General features: G+C 49.7%; 1 protein-coding gene across 6 annotated transcripts in view; it reads left to right on the top strand.

Annotated features, from left to right (window-relative positions):
- Positions 1 to 17,753, top strand: part of LOC147703524 (membrane-spanning 4-domains subfamily A member 4A-like) — a 1,156,223-nt gene that overhangs the window by 107,092 nt on the left and 1,031,378 nt on the right. The gene's annotated exons all lie outside the window — the stretch shown is intronic.

Genomic DNA, 17,753 nt, shown 5'->3' with positions numbered 1-17,753 from the left:
CTTAGCGGCTACTTCCTGATTCCGGCCACAGCGCGCCCGGAGGCGCTACTTGAAGAGGACGCTCCCTCGGTGGAGCGGGGGTGAAAATCCAGCCGGAGGGCTTCTTACCTGAGGGCACACGCTGGCACAGTCGCTCCTGGGTCCCTGACGCTGCAGTCTCGCCGCCGCCGCTTTCCACCTCGCGGCTTGAGACTACAGCTCCCAGGGAGCTTAGCGGCCACTTCCTGATTCCGGCCACAGCGCGCCCGGAGGCGCTACTTGAAGAGGACGCTCCCTCGGTGGAGCGGGGGTGAAAATCCAGCCGGAGGGCTTCTTACCTGAGGGCACACGCTGGCACAGTCGCTCCTGGGTCCCTGACGCTGCAGTCTCGCCGCCGCCGCTTTCCACCTCGCGGCTTGAGACTACAGCTCCCAGGGAGCTTAGCGGCCACTTCCTGATTCCGGCCACAGCGCGCCCGGAGGCGCTACTTGAAGAGGACGCTCCCTCCGCGTCGCGGGACGCGCGCGGGCGGGCGCCGGGCGAAGCCCGGGCAAAGGGCGGGCCGTCTGTGGCCGTCCGGGGACGGGACGGGCACCCCCCCCTTCGATCTGCACCTTGGAAAATGGGTAAGCGCAAACTTCAAACATCTACCAATGGGGGCACAACCAAGGCTAAAATTGCGCGAAAAGCACCAGCATCATCTAACATAATGACTTTCTTGACTTCAGCTGTTGGCAAGCTGAACCAGGAAATTGCTGATAAAGAACGGGAACTAGGCCTGGACCCAATATTGTTGGATAGTCAAACTTTGCCTACACTGACTAGACAACCAATCCCTTTGAACCCGGTAATATTGATTGAAAAAGCACCTATCACTAGGCAACTAGACACAGACAATGCACCGGAACAAGAGGGACAAGAGGGTCAAATGAATAATAGTCAAGCCCTTCAGCACTCTACACATGATTGCACCCAGGACCCTGAGCCTGAACCCCAGATTATCAAGTGCACTAATAAACAAAAGACACATGGTGCACCGCGTCGTAAGCAACAAAGTACCTCATTGAGTGCCCTGGAAATCTCTATCAAGGACATGGTGGAGAAGGTCCTTGTTGACAAGCTTGAAGGGGTACTCATACAAATCTCCACTGACATTATAGACGCTCTAAGGGAATGTGTTTCTGATATTCTAAAGAAATGTGATAGGATTAATAAATATATAACATCTTTCGAGAAAGACCCTCGGGGCCCGTTACCCAAAACCACCCCACAGTCTTTTTCTAACCCTCAGAGACAACCCCAATCCCCTATGGAGCAGGGGAATACTGTATTAACGTATCCCCAGATCCCATCTGCTCCACCACAAACGTCAAATGGTCGTGGCACTAGGCAAGTGGATAGTACATCTACCACCAAGTTACCTTTGGCACCTAAACCTTGTCTACCCCAGGCTGAATCCATGGTACCCTCTCAAGACGGGTATAACTCAGCAGGGCCCAGAAGACAGCGCCCGAGACCGCCAGTTCACCTTCCACCAGAAGCTACACCTTTTGTTGCTGTTCTGGTGAATATACCTGTATTAAAACCGGGGGAATCTGAGTCAAATGACACACAGTTGGCTAATATAAAAACATGGTGTGATGCAAACTGTACTGGCCCAAATAATATCTCTGAATGCATCCAGACAGGTAGACGTGTGGATTGGGTGGGATATTCTAAGAAGAAACTTTCTGGCGATTGTTTGATTGTTAATTTTAATAGACCCCATGAGGCCTCCCGTTTATTCTGGGATGCTACAGAGGTCAAAGAAGATAGGATTAGAGCAGTCCCCTTAGGTTTCTTCTACCCCCCACCAGTACCACCTAAGATGCTCCCTGAAAGGGTTACCCGCAATGTTAATCCTACTAAAACCCACTCTATTAGCTCTTGGGCGATCCAAACAACTGGCATGTTACCTAAAACCCATGTAATACAGGGATGCGAAACAAGAAGTGGTTTGGAGCTAACAAACAGGTTCTCTGCTCTATATAATTTGGAGGAAATTGATTGACTAACTACTTGTGATAATTTCTGTGACCTATTATTGCCCACATCTAACATTAGAAACGAAAAGGGTATTACTGTTAATTTAATGAGCTGGAATATCGCAGGTCTCCGCTCGAAAAGGGATGATATAAAATGGTTGGATCTATTAAAAGAATATGATGTGATAGCTCTACAGGAGACGTGGGACATGGACTGCGATTTCTGGTTAGATGGGTATACATCCTATTTCCTAGCAGCACAACCTTCGAACTCAGGACGTAATAAAGGAGGGTTGCAGTTTTTAATATCAGTTCAAATTAATGGAACCGCGAAGGTATTACAGACGTTATCCCAAAACTATTTAGTTTTGGAAGTCACATTGACTAGTAAATCCAAATGTGTTTATATTAATTTTTATAATGCCACCCAAAGCACAGGTGATATTGAAAATGTCAATTCCTTGAATGAGTTCATGTTTAATTTTAAAGAGAGTCAAACCACGCCGGTATATTTTATACTGATGGGAGATTTTAATGTACATTTATGTCAACAAAACTGTCAGCTAAGAGATACTGTGAATTTAGATATGTTCCCACCCCCACATTTTGAACATTCTGTTAAAGGGGCTGCCCTAGAAGATCTTCTTCTAGAGAACGAACTATATGAACCAGAGTTCTTTGATAGTAACGAAAGGGTCCCAACCTACAGTGCTAGGGATTGTAATACTATCATCGATTATATATTCATCTCACCGGTTATGTTGCACAATGTTATTTTTTATAATGCTATACACACTACACATAGTGATCACAACCCGGTTGTGCTGAATATGGAGGATAACAACCTGTTTTTATTTAATAAAAATCCTGAAGTAGACTTCGCTGCAGATATCATTACAAAGGACCAGGGGATACGGGTGAAATGGAGCAAAGTTATACCAGAGGATTTCCTTTACTCCTTAAATGAGAAAGTGGGTAGTGATATTAATGTCTGTAGGGAACCACTGAAATTTAGGGGGAATATTATTGGATCCTTTGAATCCATCTGCCGCCAGGTGGCAGATGACCTAAAATGTAAAACTAAAAAGAGAGAGAAAAAGGTAGAGGGGTGGTTTAACAATGAATGCGCCAAATCACATCGAGAACTGCATAAAGCCTTGAAAAAGGTACCCCGTGATAGATTGGAGGTGGCTAGGCTTAGGAAACAGTACAACCGGGATATTTTAATGAGGAAAAGGGAAATAAAGAGACAGGCTTGGGAGGATCTGTATGAAAAAGCTACCCTGAGGGATAGCGCAAAATTCTGGACCATTGTCAATACCCCTCTGTTCAATGGGAAAGAAAATGCGCCACTGGAGGTAAATATCCCTGAGAAGGAATGGCTGGATCATTTCCAAAGAATTTATGGCAGCAATCTTGATTTAGGACAATCAGACCCAACACTGATTGACACACATGACACCCTATCAAGCTTTACCATTAAAGAGGTACAGAGGGCAATTGAGGATATGGCATCACAGAAGGCCCCCGGTCCAGATGGCGTACCCGCCGATATGTTTAAAACAAACTCAGCTATGTGGTCAGTTGTACTTGCTAATGTTTTTAATGTAGTTGGTATAGACAAGATAAGCCCCCCAACTACATGGTCACAGTCTGTCATCATCCCCATATTTAAGAAGGGTCAAAGGGGGGACCCTAGATGCTACAGGCCCATATCACTGCTAGACTCTTCATTTAAAATTCTTGGTAAAATAATACTAGAAAGAATCTCAGCTTGGACCACTGAAAAAAACATCTTGTGTGAAGCTCAGTATGGCTTTCGATCTGCCAGAGGTACAGAAGATCAATGCCTTAATTTACACCTTACACTGAGCAAATATACTGTAGCATCAAGGGGGATGATGTATTTGGCCTTCATGGACTTGTCCACAGCTTTTGACCTAGTTAATAGGTCAAAGCTGTGGACAATACTCCTTAACAAGGGACTGGACCGAGCACTTGTGGATTTTTTGGCGCGACTTCACAGTGACTTAAGGGCAAATATCTGCATGTCTCAAGAAGGGAACTGTACTGCTTTTTTTAAATCTGGAAGGGGGGTGCGCCAAGGGTGCATCTTGGCACCTATGCTCTTCTCCCTTTATATCAACTCACTGGGAGAGTCCCTAGAAGCGGCCTCTATAGACGTACCCCGCATGGGCGGTTCCATGATGCCGGTACTTTTATATGCCGACGACACGGTACTGCTGTCAAGGACCCCTAGGGGTCTACAACATTTATTAAATACATTTGGGGCTTTCATGCAAGATCTGGATTTAGTAATTAACGTAGGAAAATCACATGTTATGGCTGTGGGTAATCGCAAGAATAACATCAGAACTCTGTCTTGTAATGGTTCCACACTCACTAAAGTTAAAGCTTTTACTTATTTAGGAGTGGTGTTCGACGAGAAAGGGACTTGGGCACCACAAATTCAGAACAAGGCCGCTGCAGTAAAAAGATCATCTGCTGCTATACTGGGGTTCGCAAAACGCCTCGGCGGTAAACCACCAGAGGCTATTCTATCCATCTATAAAGCTAAAACCCTGGCAATAGCCAGGTACGGATCCTCTATATGGGGTTATAAGAACACAACCCACATTCAAAGAGCGGAGAATATGTTCTTGCGATCCGTTATGGGTCTACCAAAATCCACACCTGCTTTTTCAGTCCATATGGAACTGGGGGTAGGTTATATTGAAGACATGTTGTCCCTGGCGCCACTAAGGGCATGGATTAAAACTTGGCTTAATCCCAACTTAACACTAAATCACAAGATTATCAGAGATTGTATGGGGCGGGATCGAGTGGCAGAGATTGAGTGGCTCTCATACATTAAAAAAACAGCAGGATATCTGGGCCGCCCCGATTTATATACTAACCCAGAAGGGCTAAAAAAAGAGGACATTAGTTGGGTAAAGTCTGAATATACTAAGAAAAGGGAAGCTGAAAGAGAGTCATGCGAAATTATGAAGCCAACTGTAAGGTCCCATTTTTTGACTATTACATCTCTAGCTATCGAACCATATCTGGAGATAGTAAATAAACCTTTCCACCGGTGGCTTCTCACTAAATTTCGTTTCAATCAGGCTCACTTTCTGCTGGGTGAATATAGTAAGTGGTGTAGGCCCCATGAGAACACTCCCTGCAAGTGTGATGATTTTTCCGATCAGGATTCTTTGCATTTTTTCTTTTTTTGTCCCTTCTTTAGAAATGCTAGAGAGAAATATATCAAGCCTATATTGAAAGATCAAAGGTTTATACAAGTTAAACTGGCTTTTCTGTTCCTACAGCTAATGGAAACACCTTTAATAATGTATGGGGTAGCCAATTTCCTTACAATGTCTATTCGGTCCAGACAAAAAAGACTCCGATCACCGACTATTTGATTTAGCTCCCTGTAAAAGTTTGTACGCCCTGTCAGGGTAGTGCTATAAATTGATTGTAATATAGATCTGTAAATATAACTGTAAATAGATCATTTAGTAAACTCATTAGTACAATCTGTGTAAATGCACTGAAAAACTTGAAGGAATCTATAGCCAGTATAAATATGATGTAGCTGTATAAAATGTTTGTACATATATTTGTATATAATGTCTCTTGTTTTAACATTTTCTATATAATTTTTTTATTACCCTTGTGATCAATATTGGATGTATAGCATACTTTTATGATTTTAAATTAATCGAATAAAGTGTTTTTTGACTTGACTCTGACTCTGGCTCTGGTGAGTGTTTTCCTAGCCAAATGCAAGTTGAATGAGTGTTGAAGACTGAGTATGCCGTTTTGAGTCCTGGTTTAGGATCAGGAAACAATACTTCCCATAGGGAAAACATTTTGCTTTACTTTAAAGTATATTGGTGCTCTATTTCCCTACGGGTTATTATGAGCCCCTCTCTTTTGTTTATATATACTCAAGACCTTCAGACAGAATGTCGTGCTGGCAGTGGGAGGTAATTACAACATTAGGCGATAATGGGAGGGGTCGAGCTGAATTGTCCTGTTCTACTCCTTTGGGATGTTGTGTTTGAAAAATGTTACCAAGGCTAATTTGGTTCCCAGCCTGACCCTGATCATGTTGCAGCACTCTGCTCGTGCTTGTCTTTTTAGGTTCTGCCTGCACAGCGTTTGTGCTGTGCTTGTGAAATGTATTGTTTTTAATATAAACTTAAAAGGGGCTTACATCCCACCCCCTCTCTTTTCTGGCTTTTCATTGGTTCCTGTGCGTGCCACTTACTTTTCCTCCATTTCTATTGGCTGCAGCATATTTTCCTGCATTTACCAATGTTTGCTCCTCGTTCTGAAAAGCCATAGTTTACGGGATCTTTTTCCCCATTAATTAGCTAAAATGGGTGCATGCTAGTATATGTGCCCCACTTTTACAGTAGCGTTCTATAATGGATGAGTTTAAATTACAACTGCTTTCGTTTTCACAGGCCGTTTGTAGTATCTTCATGTTGTGTTACTATGTTCTATGTTATCTTGTTCCTAGCTGCTCAGCCAGTTTGAGTGTCCTGTGTTGAATGTTGACATGAGTGGAATGTTTGGGAATGCTTGGGTGCCTGGGGTGTGTGTGAGACAGTTGGAAGATGGGCTGAGCAGCTAGCAGGCTGCTTCTGGTGGGGCTGTATCTATGGATCTTTTTTTTTTAAACTTTTTTATTATTGCAGTACAACAATACAGCCAAACAGAAAATTTCCATGCAGGGACCCAGTACAGAGAAGCAACGTGTAATCCATTAAAAGTACATCTTATTCAATCATCAACAGTGCGTTGCCGTTGGCATAGCACAACAAACCATCATCAGGACGGCGGCTTCACAGGTATATTTTCTCCCAGGGAAGCAGACAAGAAGAGGGAACGCCCCGAGGGGCTAGCAAGCTGGGGAGGAAACCCGGGGAAATACTGGGAAGAGGTCTGCTACCGACCAGCACCGGTGGCCGCCGCGGACCAAGGGCTGGCGGGGAGCGCAGGAGAGGCAGCAGCAGGGACGGAAGGGAAATGGGGCGGTGGCTGGACTCCCTACGGCTCTCTATGAGACAGGGTGAAAGCGGGCCGGAATGCAACACCGTTATCATGGAGGCAACCCACCCCCCAATCAGGCATGAGGCAGGCTTGCTAAAGGAGGAACGGGAAAGGAGGTAGGCGACCAATGGAACCGGGCGAGATCTAGTTGGCAACAGGTCCCAAAATTCTGATAGCAGCATTTGACAACGGGAAGCATCCTCCAGCCAGCCCGACACCACAGGGGCAGGCCGGCGGCCCCAACACATAGCCACCCTACGCCGGGCTAGCACAAGGAGCATCAAGATAAGCCCGTGCGACGCATCCGGACAGGGCTTAACAAATACGAGGAGACAGAGAAGGGGGTCCAGAGTAATAGAGGTGCCAGAGATTTTGGAGATCGCGGAGCAGACCTCCAGCCCGAACACCTGCACCCGAGGACAAAGCCAGGCCAAATGAGCGAAATCCGCGGAAGGAGCGGAGCATCGCACAGAACCGATAGAACCTGTGCAGAAACTTGAAATGGATAAATCGGAGCTGATAGTTTGGGGAAAGTTTTGTGGTTTGGTTACAGCAATAGAGCCAATCGGCGTCCGAAATGTCCACACCCAGGTCCGCGCTCCACGCCTCGCACTCCTGCGTCGTGGAGATGGGAGAGGATAACAAGGCAGAGTCATACAGTCTGGTGACAAGTTTACGTGAGGATGCTGAAGTATATAACAAATCCAGGGCAGGGAAAGTGGGCGGGGGCTGCGGAAAGGTCTGGTGCAATTTCCGGCATGTGGCACGCAGCTGGTAGTACAAAAGTGTGTCCATCAATGATGGCGACTCAGGGAGTGAATAAAAGGAATTGTCGGGGTAAAGATCAGCTACAGTCTTGAGGCCCCGCAGCGCTGCATGCCGAGACATACAGGATGACTTAAGTGGGGGAAAATCCGGGTGATTAGTAATGGGCATAGCACCAGCAGATAGAAGAGATAGCCCAGCCAGTCAGCGCAAAAAAGGCCACGCCCAGTGCAGTGTCTTCACCGTGTTCACCTCCAACTGAGGGCGCACCACAATGGGGCAAACAACGCTGTAGCAAGAGGCCAGGGGGCGGCAAAACCAGACTCAACCACGACGTGAGGCTGGTAGGGGGTGGGATGCAGCCAGAAGTGCAGGAAACTGGCCTGTGCACAAAGGGCGTAGAGACGGATATCAGGCGCACCCAGCCCACCGGCTGGCATTGGTAGGGTCAGGATTTCATAAGCAACCCTGGGCTGTCGCCCCGCCCAGATCAAGGACACCACAAGTGAACACAACCTGCGAAAAAAAATAATCGGTCAGGGGATGGGTATGTTAGAGAAGAGATAAATAAATTTGGGGAGGACCACCATCTTGGCAATGGCAACGCGGCCGGCTAGGGAGAGCGGCAATCGACTCCACTGGGGGAGTCCATAGCGCGGCCAACATTGGACCTTCAGAGTTTGTCCGGGTCCCTGCTCAACTAGATGCCAAGATAGCGCGTGGGACCATACGCCCACTCGAAGGGATAATCAGGCATGAACGGAAGAGTGGCATCTGTCAAGGGGAAGAGTACGGATTTACTCCAATTAATCTGGATCCCCGAGAGCCCTCCGAACCGAACCAAATAACTTCACGCACCAGGGGGCTGAGATTTTCCTGGGGATGGTGGACGTAAAGGGTAACGTCGTCCGCATACATGGAGACCAAGAGGGAGCGGGACGAAAAACCGTTACCTCTTTGGGTGTGGTGCTGTCGAAGGCGGGCGGCCAGGAGTTCCATAGCAATGGCAAAAAGCATGGGCGACAATGGGCAACCCTGCCTTGTACCACGCAAAATGTGGATGGGATCCGTGACCTGGCCATTAATGCGCAACCGGGCGGTGGGGTCAGTATATAGCAATTTAATTTTTCACAAACAGTGAGCACTAAACCCCATGCGCGAGAGGACATAAAAAAGGAAAGGCCCCTCCAGCGTGTCAAACGCCTTCGTGGCATCGAGCAGCGCAGCCACAGCCGGGAGGTCAGGGTTAATTTGATGCAGAACTGAAAAAATAGTACGAAGATTATGGGAGGTTGCCCTGCGGGGATAAAGCCAGATTGGTCAGGGAGGCTGATGGTGGGCATTAAGAGGAGAAGACGGGAGGCAATGAGCTTGGCGAAGATTTTGTTGTCTATATTAATGAGGGAAAGGGGGTGGTAGGAGTCACACCGGTCAGCAGTTTTGTCCGGTTTGAGGAGCAGCGTCAGGGAGGCTTCGCGGAGAGACGGTGGGAGCGCACCAGTGTCAAAGGACTCATTGTACATTGTGGCCAGATGTGGGACCAGAGTGGAGGCGAACATTTTATAAAAGGAGGCAGAAGGCCGTCTAGGCCGGGCGCCTTATCGCAGGTTGTTAATAGCCGCCAGTATTTCCTTCTTTGAAAAAGGTTCATCAAGGAATTTGGGGTGGTAATCCGCCAGCCAAACCAGGGAGATGGACTTAAAATACTGATCAAAGTCTACCGTAGAAGGGGGTGCGCCAGCAGAGTAAAGCCGGGAATAGAAGGCGAGGAAGCGGGACTTGATCTCTTCTGAAGAGGTGGTACGGTCACTGAGGGCCGTGATGTAGGATCTAGCGTGCGGGGGGAGCAGCAAGTTGGCAAGAGTGCGTCCCCGAAGCAGCGAGCTCGGCCATCCCTCCCGGGGAAGGACAGCTCTCGGCAAGCGTACTCGGAAAATTCAGAGTGCTTTTGACGCAAAAGCGCGAACGCGTCGGGGCCATCGCCGTTCGCAATGGAAGCCTCGAGGCCCCGGATCTCTCCCTCCAGCCTGGTAAGTGTAGAACGAATGGCCCTGAGGACTCCGGCTTGCTTGGATATGCACTCGCCCCGAATAAATACTTTAAAACCCACCAAAGTGTAGAGGCCGAATCAACAGAGCCTACATTGAGTTCGAAATAGTTAGTAATGGCGGTTTGGATCTCATCACAAAAAACAGAGTCCCGAAGGGCATTGGAAGGAAGGCACCAGGTGAATGCGCGGCGCAGGGAGTCGGGAGGTCGGAGAAGACGACGGACCGGCGCGTGGTCAGAGAGAGTGCGTGCCATATGAGCCACGTCCATAGTCCAGGTAAGGACATCCGGCGACACCAGCCAGAGGTCAATGCGAGACCAACAGCCCCTAGCACCCGTAACGCAAGTGCCCTCCCGGGCATCGGGGCGAAGATGACGCCAAACATCGATATGCGAGTTGTCAGTCAATATAGAAGACAGAGCGGCGGCCACGCACGGGTGAGACCGGTAAGAGCCCGACCTGTCCAAATCCGCAGGGAGAGTGACATTAAAATCGCCACCCCAAACCACAGCCGCAGGGCCGCAGGAGGAGATCAGATGCCAGACATTATAAAAGAATTCAAGGTCGTCAGAGTTTGTGCCATACACTGCAGCAATCGTAAGAGGCTGAGAAAGCAGCATCCCGTATAGAATGACATACCAACCCTCCGGGTCGACTAGGGCGCGAGAGGTCTGCCAGGGAAGGCCACGGCGCAGCAGGATCGAGACACCCCTAGCATAGGAGGAATAGGTGGAAGAGTGGGATTCCCCCCAGTATCGCGCGCCGAGATCGAGTCGGGGAGTAGGTGTGTCTCCTAGAGAAGGCAAACATCAACCTTATGACACTGTAGGTGGGCATGTGTTAAACGGGCCTTACGATGATCGTTCAGGCCGCGGACGTTCCATGACCTGCAAGTCAAATTAGCCATAGGACAGGAGATGGGGGCCAACCAGATACAGGACGAGGAGCATGAGGCCCAGATGCATCCAACCCAGTGCAGCCATAATGGGGATGAATGACCAGTGGGAAAGCACAAGCGCAGCAGGAGTCCAGAGCGGGGAAGACCACCGTAGCGGAAATACCAGCCCAAATGGGAGGGGAGGAGGCCTGAGGAAGCCGGGAGTAAGCCAGTGCATCAGAGACAGTACCTGGGAGTGAAAAAACAGCCATGGTGTTGCGCCGAAGACATAGCAAATAACAGAACATCGTACATCAGATACAGGAAAGTCCGACCAGAAATATGGTACCGTGTCTGCATTGGAGCCTGCATTGTCAAAATGGAGCATCAAAACGACAAAAAAAAACGAGCCACCAGCTTGCTAGTGGAACAACCCCACCCGCCCACCCCCGAAAACCCCCTGGCGAGTCTTACACAGAGCATGAAAAACAGAACAACCCACCATTCCCCGCCCACCCCCTTCAGCCCCCCAATCAGGCAGAGAGTCCCCCCCACCCCCCCAGCAGAACTAGAACTGGAACCCAGAAACACAGCCTCACACCACCCCCCACCCACTTCAACCCCCCAATCAGGCTGAACATACCACCCGCACCACCCCAGTGACCCACAACCGGGAAGGGAAGACAAGATGGTAGAATTGGGAATCATCCCTTGGGGGCATGGCAGGACCCAGCATACGCCCCTGAAAAGAAGCAGGGTGGCCAAGCGAGGAGGGACAGACATCAGTGAAAGAGAACAATAATCAAGCAGACAGTAAAAGACAGCACTACTCATTCAATGTCGCTAAGGTGCCCGGACCCATCAGGCTGAGACGTGGAAGAGGCAGAACGGCTCTCCCTGTCCAGTTTTTTAGCGACCACCAGAGCCTCCCTGGGATCCGGAAAGTTTTGCCGGGTAGGCCAACGAATAGGAAACCTCATGCTTAAGAAGAATTCCTTTTGCAGGGAGGAATTCTCTCCGGGCGGCCTGCATGGAGAGGTTGTAATCAGGGTAGAAGGAAAGGTTGTTACCCTGGTGGTTGATGGTTCCCCTCTCACGAGCCGCTCGGAGGATGGCGTCCCGATCTCTGTAGTTCAGAATCTTTGCTATAATCGGACGCGGGGGGAGACCGGGGCGTGAATGTTCGTGGACTCCGGGAGGCCCGTGATGCGCAGGTTGCATCTCCAAGAATGGGCCTCCAAATCCTCGTTCTTTTCTCGGATAACTGCAAGGAGCTTGTCCATCTGCAACAGTTTTTGCCGGTCCTGGGTGGCGGAGTACTCCACATCGGAAACCCGGGACTCCACGTGAAGCCGATGAATGTCATGAGAATCCACACAGGACTTCACTTGGTCAAGGCGGGCCGATAGCTGGTCCAGCTGAGCAGCAATCACGGTAATAGTGGAATTGACATCCAGCAAAATGGTTTTGAGGTAATCTTCTTGGGAAGGCGGGTCTCCATGGCCCCCGCAGCAGAGTCCGCACCCTCGGCGCCCGCGACGTCCTGCCGGTAAGATCTGCGCAATTCGAAGGCTATCTTGGGTTGTTTAGGGTCGCTCTTCCCCATTGTGTAAAGCAACGATGAGTTCGCAGCAGACCAAATGCCCAAGGGAGCGCCAATTGTGGGGCAGCCCTAAACGCCAATGACCGGGTAAGAGGGACACCACCAGGCACAGGAAGGAGGGACCATCGGTCGGCTCAGGAAACACCCCAAAGGCAGCCCGAGAGACCGGGCCGTGATGGGGGCCCCACCGGCCACAGCCTAAAGTTCAGGGCTGCACACAGGTTGATAGGCCAGGGCCAATGCGGGCTGCAGCTGAGCAGGAGCAGGCAAAGCGTCGGCCCGGGTCGGGCCCCCAGGGCGAGGTAAGAGGAGCGCCGCCGTGCCCAGGGCCTCACACGAGCAGGCACACAGGCGGTGGCAGCCCGCCGCAGGCGGCAGCCGCAGCGAGGTGAGGACGGACCACAGCAGAGGGCCAGAGACCACAGAGGTACTGGGAGCAACAACAGGTGGCAGCAGGGCGCAGCTCCAGGGCTAGGCCGCTTAGTCAGTCAGCTGCAGCCATCGGGCATATAGAGACGGCCGGATCACTCAGTGCAGACGGACCGCAGCATAGCAGATGGTGCCTCTCCCCGCAGTGCGAGACGGGCCAGGAGCTGGGAGGATCCGGCGGCAGGCAGGTACCAGCAGGCGTCCCCGGCCAGGAGATCGGGAAGGTCCGGCCAAGATGAGAGGTAGGCCCCGTGGACCCGATGCACCAGGGTTGACACCGGCCGCGGGGCGGGCACCCAGCGGAGGAGGCAAGGGGGGTCTACTGCTCCCCCAGCCCAGCGCCGATAGCGCCGCAGTCCGCGCGGGGCCCAGACGAGCCGGCCAGGCCCCCGCAGCACCACAACACCAGGCTGCACATCCGGCAGCCCCTACCCCCGCAGGCACCCCCCCAGGCAACGTCAAAACTCACCGGGGCAGCCAGGGGTCCAGTAGCGAGGTCCGTAGTGTGCGCCCAACACAGGATTGCTTTCAGCTCAGCGATGGGCCCAGCAGCAAGGCAAATAGTGCGAGGCCCAGGGAAGCCGTCCCCACCACGAGGCCGGGAACCGTGCCGGGGAGGCACCCAGAGACACCAGGCCCGGCCCGGTATGTGCAGGAGTCCAACAGGAGTAGGTGCGCCGTCGGGCAGAGTGCTAGATGGGTTGATGTCTGTAGGATGGTGCCGGAATTAGACGCTTGGCCGGCAGAGCCCACTCAAGGTGCGGCCATCTTGCAGCTGGCCAAGCCACGCCCCCCCGTATCTATGGATCTTAACATCTCAATAGTTATCTTAAAGATGTCACCTATGTGTGTGGAATAAAAAATTAGCTAGCATTCGCAACAAGAATTTTCAATTCTATTAAGGACACGGACGGCGAGGATTATGCTTCTCTTACTATTTTATTGCCACTGACAGCAGCCAATCAAAACTTTTTTGTATGCAAAAAACACTAAACATCCCATGATGCTTTGGTCTACATCACTTCCTGTATGGCCCTATAAGAGCCACCATAACCATTACGTGAGACTCTTTCTTTGCTTGAATGTTTTAGTCTCAAGGATAATACAAGTCCAAACAAAACCCTCCAACATGGAAGAAACCAAACTGGAGCGTTAATATCTTCTTAACAAGAAGTACTGCTACTCCATCTTCTTCTCAGAACCTGGAAGGAAGGAGATATAAGGAACCCGTAATTTCTGTTTAGACAGAATAATCTATACATAAGGGTGGGTAAGCATTACAGTATTGTAATACAACCTGGTGGGATAATCCTCGCCTCTGTGTCCTTAATAGAATAGAAAATTCTTGTTGCGAATGCTAGCTAATTTTTTATTCTATTACAGGACCGGAGGCTTCGGATTATGCTAGCTTAGTGCTTATCAAATACAACTGAAGCTATATCACCTGCCGGTTTATTGTAAAACTGTTTAAAGGTTGATTCAGAAGAGCAGTCAGCAGATCGCATGATATCCTGAACAGTAGAACCTAACATGAAGATTTTGAAGGCCATAGCTCCGCGCACAGAATGCGCTCCATACACTTGGGTATCAATACCCGCTTCTTGCATAACAGATTTTAACCATCTGGCTATAGTAGCCACAGACACTGGTTTATAAGGTTTCTGGAGTGCAATTAACAATTGGGCCACACCATCAGGTTGTATAGAACTTGTACATTCTTCATAAGCCTTTAGACATCGAACTACACATAGCTTTGCATTACCAGGAAAAGCATGGTACTCAACACTTCTTGACAAAGTCTTAGTTCTGGCTGTAATGTTAAAGGAAACTCCTTCCGAAGTAAATACTCTACCTGTAAGATCCAGGGCTTTCACATTGGAGTATCGCCGACAGGCAGATAGGCATAACAGTGTAGCTAACTTACACAATAGTTTTCGCGTCAACATGTCATTATGTGGCCATTTCTCAAATAAGGAAAGAACTAGAGATACATCCCACAGGAAGGAATACTTTGGTTTAGGTGGATTCGCTACCCTAATACCTTTTAATAACTTACAAATTACCAGATGCATATCTACGGGTTGCCATCTATCTGAGAATGACCAGCTGAAATGGCCGAACGGAAATTGTTAACCAAACGGTACGCCAGACCTTCCGATGCTTTTTCAGATAGAAAATTTACACCTTCGGATAGTTCAGCCCCCGCGGGATCCATGTGTCGTTCCACGCACCAACAAACACAGCCTTTCCAGGCCGAAGAATATTGTCTCCTGGTGGAGGGAGCCCAGGCTTGGGTGATGAAAGCCGCAGCTGCATCCAAAAATCCCGGCATTAGTCATCTTTGCCTGAAAGTCTCCAGGCCATCAGGGATAACTGTCCCGCTAACATCATCGGGTGCATTTCTCCATGAGGGCGCTGGAGCATCATCGGGGATGACGGAATCATCCTGGGGGAGTCACAACTCATCTCCAATGATATTGAGAACTAAGGCTGTGACTTCCACGTGGGGGTTACTAAAATCACTTTCGCCAGATGGCGAGACACCTGGGTAGTCACCCTGGGAATCAATATGAAAGGGGGAAAGGCATAATTCAGGCTCTTGAACCAGTCCTGAGAAAACGCATCAGTCGCCAGTGCTAACGGATCCGGTTTCCAGGTGAAGAAGTGTGGACGCAAATAGGTCGATCTCGCAACTGCCCCAAATCCCTTGCAACCACCTGACTATCCGGGGTTGGAGTTGCAAATCGGCGTAATCCTTGAGGTGCTAGGAGTTCCAGTTTGCTACTATGTTCGACTGTCCTGGGATATATTCACCGATATCTGATGACTTAGGCAGTAATGCCAGAAGTCCTTCACTATTTCTGCAAGCAGAGAGGACCTCGTACCTCCCAATTTGTTGATGTACCTCACCGCCGAGATGTTGTCCATCTGAAGAAGGATGCAACATGAGAGTCGTTTGGGTGACAGTGTCCGGATCGCGAACGATCCCGCTACGAGTTCCAGGCAGTTGATGTGAAGACCGAGTTCACGCAGGGACCATTGCCGGCCTGTAGAGATATCTCCGCAACGCGCACCCCAGCCCCAACAGCTGCCGTCAGATTCTATAACTACCTCTGGCTGAGACCCGAAAATGGCTCTGCTGTTCCATGCCTCCACGTGGATCAGCCACAACTGTATTTCTTCCTGCACTTCCTGAGAGAGAGGTACAACATCCGTGTGAGAGAGACCTTTCTGAAGGTGTTGTATCTTTAACCTCTGAAGGGGCCGATAATAAAGAGGACCCGTGAAGATTGCCTGTATGGAGGATGACAGAAGACCCAGATCCTGGCAATTACTCTGAGTGAGATTGCTTGCTTGGATAATAGCGTGGAGAGCTCCTTTCTGATGATTTTCAGTTTGGAGCGTGGAAGACTCAACTGGGTCTTCTGAGAATCTATGACGAACCCCAGAAAATCCACAGTTTGCGAGGGTGAAAGGGCTGATTTGGATTTGTTGATCATGAACCCCAGGTTTTGTAAAGTAGTTATGGTCATTTGTAGATGCTGAGCAGCTACCAGTGGGGATTGTGCCAAGGTGAGTATGTAGATACACTATCATGCAAATACCTTGCTCTCGTAGGTGAGCTATCACCGGTTTCATCACCTTGGTGAAACACCATGGTGCTGAGGAGAGCCCGAAAGGAAGGACCAAGTACTCGAACCACTGGTTCCACCATTGAAATTGAAGGAAACGGCAGTGAGGCGGAAAAAATAGGTATTGACAGGTATGCGTCTTTCAGGTCCAGCTGGACCATCCAGTCTCCTTCTTTCAGAAGATCTGCCAAAAGGTGGATGTGCTCCATCTTGAAGTGCTTGTAGGTCATGAACTGGTTGAATTCCTTCCCATTCAATACTATCATGTGACCTCCGCCCTTCTTCTGCACTAAGAAAATATTGCCGCAAAAACTGCGAGGTCCCTCGTTGCAACGCTCTATCGCGTGTTTCTGCAGCAATCCGTCTAGTTCGGAATTGATAAAATTGCATTCTAGTTGGGAAAAAGAAAGCTGTCTGGGTCATTTGCTCTGATAGGGAGTCTGATATAAATCTAAATGGAACCCCTGAATTGTCTGCAAAATCCATGCATCCTGAGAAATTCGAAACCAATTGTGATAGAAAAACTGAGTGCCACCCCCCATGGTTATTAGAAAGTTGTAAGGAGCACTTACCTGCAGAATATGGGGCTTGGAAGCCCCCTCAGTAGCCACCTCTGTGGAAACGCCACTGGTTAAAGCGTTGTCTGGTGGGGTAGAAGGTTCCCCTGCGAGTGCAATCCCACTCTCCTCGGCCCCTTCCGTAGTCTCCTCTCTGAGGACCTTGGAGGAATTGGCAGCCTGGCGAGTGTCCTCGGCCTCGCTCGACCCGATGAAAAAGGCTGGACTGAAAGACTTGTTTGATGCCAGACTGGGCCTTATCTAGTGTTGTGAACTTGCCCACGTACTTGGAAACATCTTTGACAAAGGGTTCTCCGAAGAGATTGCCCTCTGCCAGGGGCCACGGTTCTACTGCAGCCAACTCAGTAAGGTTGGAGTCCGTCCCCATGAGAAGTGACTTGCACCGTTCCATAGATATAGCGCAATTCTTGTTGCCTAATAGGCAAATGGCCCGCTGGGTCCACCCCGCAAGGACATCCGGGTCCACCTCAGTGCCCGACTCTGGTGCCTCTGAGACCATTTCTAATATCTTGGCGAGAGGGCCTGCCACGTCCAGGAGTTTGTCCTGGCAGCTCTGCCAGGCCCGATCAATACCTTTCTTAGGGTCCTCGGCTAACTTCTTGAGGAAGGTGAGTAGACTTGCGTCGATATCCGTAGTGTTTTCAACCTTGTCCGGAATATCGGGTCTGGGACATTCGGAGCGTAATCTATTACGCACCTCTTTATCAAAGCTCTGTTGGAGGTTATCATGTAGATATGCCCCCACCTCTGGC

The sequence above is a fragment of the Lissotriton vulgaris genome, chromosome 7 (genome assembly GCF_964263255.1).
Source record: "Lissotriton vulgaris chromosome 7, aLisVul1.2, whole genome shotgun sequence".
Lineage (NCBI taxonomy): Eukaryota > Metazoa > Chordata > Amphibia > Caudata > Salamandridae > Lissotriton > Lissotriton vulgaris.
The sequence above is the reverse complement of the archived record's forward strand: the minus strand, read 5'-3'. Positions and strand labels throughout refer to the sequence as shown.